Source organism: Podarcis tiliguerta, assembly GCF_965153285.1.
Source record: "Podarcis tiliguerta genome assembly, chromosome: 1".
NCBI classification, from domain to species: domain Eukaryota; kingdom Metazoa; phylum Chordata; class Lepidosauria; order Squamata; family Lacertidae; genus Podarcis; species Podarcis tiliguerta.
In genome coordinates this window covers 71,406,691-71,414,288 of record NC_139534.1, presented here as the reverse complement: position 1 = coordinate 71,414,288, position 7,598 = coordinate 71,406,691, and the positions used below count along the sequence as shown (strand labels likewise).

Here is a 7,598-nt window from a genome sequence, read left to right as displayed (position 1 = left end):
TCTTCAGAATGTAGGTGCATGTTTATATGGGATATTAATAGATATGGCCAAGTTATATTTGAGTCCTGCAACAATTGGTAGACAAATCCAAATCCTATCTGAGCATGGAGGAGTGGTGTAGCCACCACTGCACCTATAGCACTATAGCTCATGCTGCCGGGGAGCTGGGCAGAGGGAGATCTCTGACCCTTCACACACACACACACACACTCTATACCAGTGCAACTGATGGGTTTGGACTGCACCCTGATTTTTTAAAAAACACCAATAAATTCAAACATTTTCAAAGTTTAAGACTTGCCATGTTTCTATCAGCGAATGAATAACAACCAACCAACATTTTTGTATAACTGCTGCTTACAAGAAAATTAATATATGATAATTTTAAATTTCTGTTTGGTGGGCTTTCCAGAGTAAGTGGGTCCTCATGTACTGCACAGTTTGTGTGTCACTGACATGAATGGGAACCTAACTTTCTAGCTTCATTTTTGGTACCACTGAGTGGCCAATTCCTTCTTCTAAACTTCATCATGGACTACAAACCAGTCAACAAGGATACTCTCTAGCTGCAGAACTAATGAACTTAATAGAATTTGAATAAGTAAATATTTCCAGTGCAAATGGAAGCTTGAACAACTTTCAGCCCACAGTGTATAGAAGCAGTGTAAAATTGGGGCTATGCACACATCAGTGGCTTAGGATGCAGTGAGGTTGATTTATCTCAGTGTTTCAGTTCACATTCTTACATTTCTGTACACAGTTGAGAAGTAGTGGGGATGTCTTCACCCGATTTGTTTCTGTGTGCTGATCTCCTGTTTGCTTAAGCTGCTATCTGCCCATGTGTCGTCCACTGTCTTAAATGTACCCACCTCAGCTTACCTTTTTGAACAGGTTGGAAGTTGGTTTGAGGGGTAGCGCCTCAATCAGCAGCAGTTTCTCAAGAAACTACAGGATAAATATGGATTGCTGTTCAAGCCAAGTGTACTCAGCTTCAAACACCAGCGGTGGGAACACACTGGAGCCAAAGTAAATGAAAATGGGCATAGCCAAGGGGGGGGGATCACCTGCCCCCCAATTAGGTCAGTTCTGCCTCCCATAACAAAAGTCCTGGTCCCCCTAAACCAAGTCCTGCACCCTAACAAAATCCTGGCTACGCCCATGTATATGGCCCACAAGAACCATTTGCAAATGCAAAGTGGGGCCAGTGTAAGATTCAAGTTTATTGCACACTTGGGAATGCACAAATGTGCATGGCGCATGGCCAGAGTGTGCTTTTCAGGCTTTGTGGTGCAATTCTAGATACCCTTACATCCGTTGTTCCTAACAGAGGGGCAATTTGATTTTGAAGGGGGGCAATTGAGAATGAGCTATTAAGAGTTAATGTCTTCCTCCACGTGAACAGGTGGAGGGCAACAGGATTTTAGAAATGCTTAGGTGGGGCATGGTCAAAAAAGGTTGGGAACCACTGCTTTAGATGGAAGTAAGCCCTACTGAGCTTGGTAGGGTTTTTCTTTCTTCTGACTAAAGGCGCCCAGCGAGTTAGTCAGGCTACAGGTGTCTGGCCAGAAGACGACGCCCGGTGATCTGCATGTAACGGCGCTTCCTCCCCATTTTTATTTCGTTGGCCTGCTTCTCGGCGCTGTCGCTCGCCTACAGAGGTGCTGCTGGGCGAGAGCAGGGCCTCTGCCAAAGCAAGGCGAAGGACGCGCGCTCCTTTCCCAGAGAAAGAGGCGGGTTTAGAGGTCTGATTTCCAGCCAGGAGGCCGGCAGAAACCAGCCGGTGGCGCTGCAGCTGCGGAAGAGGGCGGCCCGCCTATTCTCGTCAGGAGGGCCCCGCAGGCTGGGAACGGAACAGAGACATGTCGGAGCGGGGCTGAGGCTTCCTCACAGCCTCAGGAGCAAAGGGGGCGGCAGCAGCGGCGGGACAACGACGGAGGCAGCTGTGCCCGCTGCCCCTAGGCCCCGCAACCGAAGCAGCAGCGGGGAGAGCCGCCGAAGTGGGCGGCGGCGGAGGAAGCGGCGGCTACAGGAGTGGCGGCGGCGGCGGCGGAGGCAGCAGGCTGGATCCCTCCCCGGGAAGATGAGGCGGAGGCCCGGGGAGCTGAGCGGGCTGAGCTGGGGCGCGTTCCTCTCAGCCGCCAGGACAAGATGGCAGCGGCCGAGGAGGCGGCGGCAACAGCAGCAGCAGCAGCAGCCGCAGCCAGAGGCTGAGCCCGGCCTGGGAGGCGCCTCCTGGTAGTAGCGCTCTGGTCATGCCGAGGGCTGCTGCGGTGGCGGCGGCGGCGGGGACTGTAGCGCTGCCGGATCTGTGAAGGTGAGAGGCTGGGAGGAGGCGAGCGAGTGACCGAGCGACCCTTCTTCCCCGCTGAGCGGGCAGAGCCAAGCTGAAACGCCCCCCCGTCCCCTCCCCTGCCCGCCACTATGTTTTGGGAGTTGTTGTGAACAAAAACCGAGGGGGCTGAACAAGGTAACCAAATAAAAAAGCATTTTAATTCCCTCCCCCCCCCCTTTGGGTAAAAAGATCTCTCCACCTCTGAACTGGCAGTGGATCCCCGTCCCCCTACATACCCCTGGCTTCGACATAAGGAGCTGGGGGCGCCCCGATCTTGGGCTGTAGGGCGAATCCTGTAGGATCGGTCCGGGAAAGTGAGGCAGGTCAGGTTTTCTCGCCCCTTTTCCGGAACCAGGATTTGTTTGGGAGGCTTTACCACCCCCTCCCCTCCAAAAAGGGGAAAAGGAAGGCAGGTTTTCTCGGAAGTAAATCCCTTTTGGGACTTCCGAAGAATTGTGCGTGGATTGCAAGTGCCAAGGGAACTGGCTGTACATCCCGAGTTTTATTTGCAGCTAGACGTTGAGTTAGGGCTATCTAGGAGCCTCTCTAATTGCCTACCGGATCTGAGAGCTGGGATAGAAGAAATAGTACGAGAGTACCCGCGAGCATGTGCAGAGTTCTATTTATATTGTACACCCGCACCAGGTCCCCGTGATTCTGGGACCAGGAGGACTGGTTGCAAGGTAAGGGCATGATTTCCAAAACAGGGTTGAGTCCTGGCGCACTTCTTTTTACAAGTCAACTGCTGCCTGACATGGGGGCTTAACCTTCGCATATCTTCTTGCTCCATCGGATGAAGCTGGTGACTCAGTAAAAAAAAAAAAGGGGGGGGGCTTTTAAATGCTGAAGACGGAGCCACATTTTCTAAAACAAAAATAAAACCCACATTTCCTATGTTGCCTTTTTTCCAGTATAAATTGACGAAGTCGAATTAGGAAGATAGTGAGGCTTGCTGCCACCAACAGCTCTGAGAGCCAACAGATTAGTACTGTACTGTATATAAATAGTTCAGCTCCATTTCGTAGTATCGCTCCCATTCTTGCTTTCTGTGGCGGTCTTTTCCTTTGGCAACCAGAATTTTCTCTTTTGTGTGTTTCTCACCCGTTTGCACTTTTGCTAGATAAGCCTGTTCGGGCCTCTGTAAAACTAACCTTTAGGATCTCTGGATATGAAAGAAGAAATGTGACACGACTGCTCCGCTTGCAACTTGCTAGGGCAGCAGGAAGGCGTGGTCGCAAGCTACTCCAGTTACAAGGGATTATTGCTTTCCTTTGGGACTCAGGGGTAATTTGCAACTGTAGTTTTGGGAAAGTAATGTCTATTTCCATGTCAGAGAGGGGAAACGCCAACTTAAAATGGTACGTGAAGTGAACATTTGATACTGGCAGTAATTCAGAGCTACAGGGGCTTAAAGTTGATGTAGAATTTAAAACTAATCACTTAGTCCTTGATTTCTTTTAAGTGAAATGCTGGTATTTGTATTTTGTTTTTCCCCTTCATATTGTGATATAGTTTATTCACTGTAAAACGAAGTACTGTGAAATGATACTGTTTACTTTATCTAGCATTTTAGTTTGTCGTTTTTTGTTGCTTGGTGACAAGCTTAGATACTGATTTGAACAAGAACCGTGTGTAGTCAAGGTTTATTGATTTTTAGATTTTAAATAACTTGATTAAATAAACATTAAAGTTTGAGATCTGTTACAGGATTCCAGTGCTTTTAGTACAGCAGCTTTATACCCAAACACTTGTTTGGATAACTAACAACTTGTCACATTTTCAACAAGATTTAGGGGGCAATCCTAATCATGTCTACTCAGAAGTAAGTCCTGTTGAATTCAGTGGGACTTACTCCCAAGTAAGTGGGGCTAGGATTTCACTCCAATGTACTATGACATTTACATTATTTTTCTCTTTCTAAAAACATATTCAACTACATTTAACTTTGGGTAGAGATTTTGTGCATGTTTTGTAGGCTAAAAATGTTGAGTTCTCTTGGCCAGAGATATTGGTGTCTTATTCTCGTGTGCCTTGTGAAACCAGATACTTGGATATGCATGTAGCTAATTTTGTAAATGCACTTATTTTAAGCCATGACTATGCACTAAGTGCTATATAAAGTGTACTGTTAATCATTGGCTCTTTGTTTTGTGGTGTTCACGTCTATTCCTTTTCTAAATTAACAAATCAAGAACAATGATTTTTGGCATTCCCTGTGTACTTTTCTTGATAGTTGTTGGATTCTTGTATGACACTAAATAGGCTATTGGAATCTTATTTTTGTAGAAATAAAATCTTGACATCTGTGTATAGCCCTTCTTAGAAAACTAATTAAAAAGTCATGATGCTCTTTTCTTCCTCATAGTAGGGCAGTTATGATGCTGAGTATAGTATTAACTGAAACTACTCAAGCCATAATAAGGCTCATTGTTTGTTTGAATTTTAGTTTCATACGTGTGACAAGGAGTAAAGATGTTCTGACAGCTTTTAGAAGTTTGGCTTGTTGGAGACCTTTTGTAAATGCAGTGTTAACATTAGACAATTTCTTCTGTAGTGCTAAAGTGCCTAATATTAATAAGCGTGTCATTGCGCACACAGATTAAGAAGCACGTAACTAGGTCATGGCTCTAGTATAGAGTTTGTGAATGAGCCAAGCTCTCCTAAAAGGTAATGATTCCATGGAAAAAATATTACATTGGTCACACATAGCTGACCTACTCGAGCTTATTATTATTATGGGTAACTATACATGAACTATATAGCCTATAAATAAGAACTCTAGCCTATATTGTTTGACTTAGAAAAACAGTACAATCCTGTACCTGTCTACTCAGAAGTCAGTTTAGTGAGGCTTACTCCCACATAAGTGGGTATAGGCTTGCAACCTAATAATTATTTGTAATGTTTGGAAGCTTCTCAAACTCTGTAATCATATTTTTGTTGATGTAAGTATTAGTGGACAATCTTATCTTTTTATAGTTCAAAAAGTTTTTGTATGCGAACTAATGACATACATAAGGACGGTAATAATAATAACAATAATTTTATTATTTATACCCCGCCCATCTGGCTGGGTTTCCCCAGCCACTCTGGGTGGCTTACAACATATCAAGGGCTTACAATGGTAAGTGGTTGAAAAGTCAGAGGGTGGTATCTGATTAAGTTGTACTTCAGAGTGGGCACATTGAAATGCATAGACTTAAGTAGGATGTTGTCTGGGGTGCCACACCCCCCATTGGCCCTGCTTCTTGCCATCCTCAAGTGCTTTTGCCTGTCTGTCTGAAATGTGATAATGCCTCTTGCTTGTGTAAATGGGAAGGGGAGGGTGCACATATAGAAATCTCTTATTTTTTGTAGCTAGAATGTGTAGCCCAATGTACAAAAGGAAGAGTTGCACCTGCAGCTTTGCATGTTTTTGCCTCTGGGCTTCCCCATTACTGATATGCTTCCCCCAGAGACTGAAAAAGGTTCCCCACTGCTGACCAATCCCCTTTCAATAAGACTGACTTCTGAGCAAACAAAGTTGGGCTACTAATTGGTTACTTTCCAGAATGCTTAGTTGGTAGGAAATTCTGAAACAAATTTTATATTTAACTTGGTTGAATTTGATGAAGTGAAAGTCATACATAGGCATTTGCTTGGATTTGAGGGAGGCTGAGAAAAAAACTTATTTCAGTTACTTGTGCTTGTCCTTTAAGACGCGGGTGGCACTGTGGGTTAAATCACAGGGCCTAGGACTTGCCGATCAGAAGGTCGGTGGTTCGAATCCCCGCGACGGGGTGACCTCAGTCCCTGCTCCTGCCAACCTAGCAGTTCGAAAGCACGTCAAAATGCAAGTAGATAAATAGGTACCACTCCGGCGGGAAGGTAAATGGCAGGAAGGTAAATGGCATTTCCGTGCACTGCTCTGGTTCACCAGAAGCGGCTTACTCATGCTGGCCACCTGACCCGGAAGCTGTATGCCGGCTCCCTTGGCCAATAAAGTGAGATGAGCGCCGCAACCCCAGAGTCGGCCACGACTGGACCTAATGGTCAGGGGTTCCCTTTACCTTCACCTTTAATGCTCTATAACTTTTCGTAATTCAGTGACAATCATTCATTTACTCTCCTCCCCCTCCCATAAACCATAGCGGCCAGAAAAAACACTCCTGGACCTAAACTAACATGTTGAGTGGCATCCTAGTTGTCAACCCAGAGGCAACAATGTGTAAAGAGATCAAGGTGATTTAAATTCCCAGGGAAAAAAAAGGTTGGTTTAAATAACTGATGTAAAACAAGTGTTTAGTTTTTTAATTTGTATTTCCTGAACAAGCCTAAATAGTAATATAGCAACCAATAAATTGTAACTGCGGTAAATAGCCGCCTTAAACTTACCTTGAAGACTAATACAAAACTCTAACCATGAAGTCCACATCCATTTTTGTGCTAAGCAAATCTATGTTTGCTTAGACTGGAGGGGTTGTTGTGATTTAAGGGTGTTTTTTTGGCACTTTTTTTTTGCACATGTAAGAACACTAAGCAAGTTCCTATACTTGGATGCTAAGTGCCCAGAACTTTTCTTATTTATTTTATTTTATTTATAAACCTGTCCACCACATTGAGCCCAGGACAGATTACAACTAAATGCAGACTTGAAACAAGCAGGCCAGCACCACATAAAAATATATTTCAAAGATTTCAAAGATTTCTTTGTTTTCTTTAACGTCAAAGCAGGCTGGTGCAGGCTGCTTGGGGAGGAAGAATAGATAGGAAAGGCTGCTTAAGCCTTTTTGCCTATTACAACTTTTTGAACTACTATTTGTATTGCAGAAGTTATTAGCCTGCCAGCCTTTCCTCCTGCACGTGAAGGTTCGTTCCATGAGAGCCTGAAAAGGAAATAAATATATAAATAATGTTATTGTTTACACAAGTTCCTTTGCCAGTTGCCTGGAAGCAGATCTTATTTACCAGTGGCGGCTTTTTAGAAGCCTGTTATGCTTTCTTTCTGTCCCTTGTCTCATAATATCAGGTACTGCTACTTGTTTTGTCTCCAGTATTTTCCTCCCGTATAAATTAAGACACGATTATGTCACTCCCTAATTACCTTCTCATCGTCAAGTCGAGAAGTGCTGTTGTTTTCCACGCTACAGTTCAGTGCAATGTTTCTGGTTAATGGTACTTAAAATAGCACTGACTAGTTGTGCCTGGCACCATGCCCTTGATGTCTTCAGTTTTCATAACAGTTTCGATTCGGGTATGATTTTGAATAATTTGTTGGGTTTTGACC

The 7,598-nt window shown here is 44.5% G+C and overlaps 1 protein-coding gene across 8 annotated transcripts in view; it reads left to right on the top strand.

Annotated features, from left to right (window-relative positions):
• Positions 1-277: 277 nt before the first annotated feature.
• HIPK3 (homeodomain interacting protein kinase 3) overlaps positions 278-7,598 on the top strand; it is a 65,413-nt gene continuing 58,092 nt past the window's right edge. For 2 of the 8 annotated variants that reach the window (XM_083414590.1, XM_083414586.1), the window contains exon 1: positions 278-2,314. The gene's annotated coding sequence lies outside the window, so the exon portion shown is untranslated. Of the gene's footprint in view, positions 2,468-2,596; positions 3,016-3,560; positions 3,691-7,598 lie in introns of those variants that run through there. The other 6 variants (XM_083414592.1, XM_083414588.1, XM_083414589.1 and 3 more) reach the window with 5 other exon arrangements.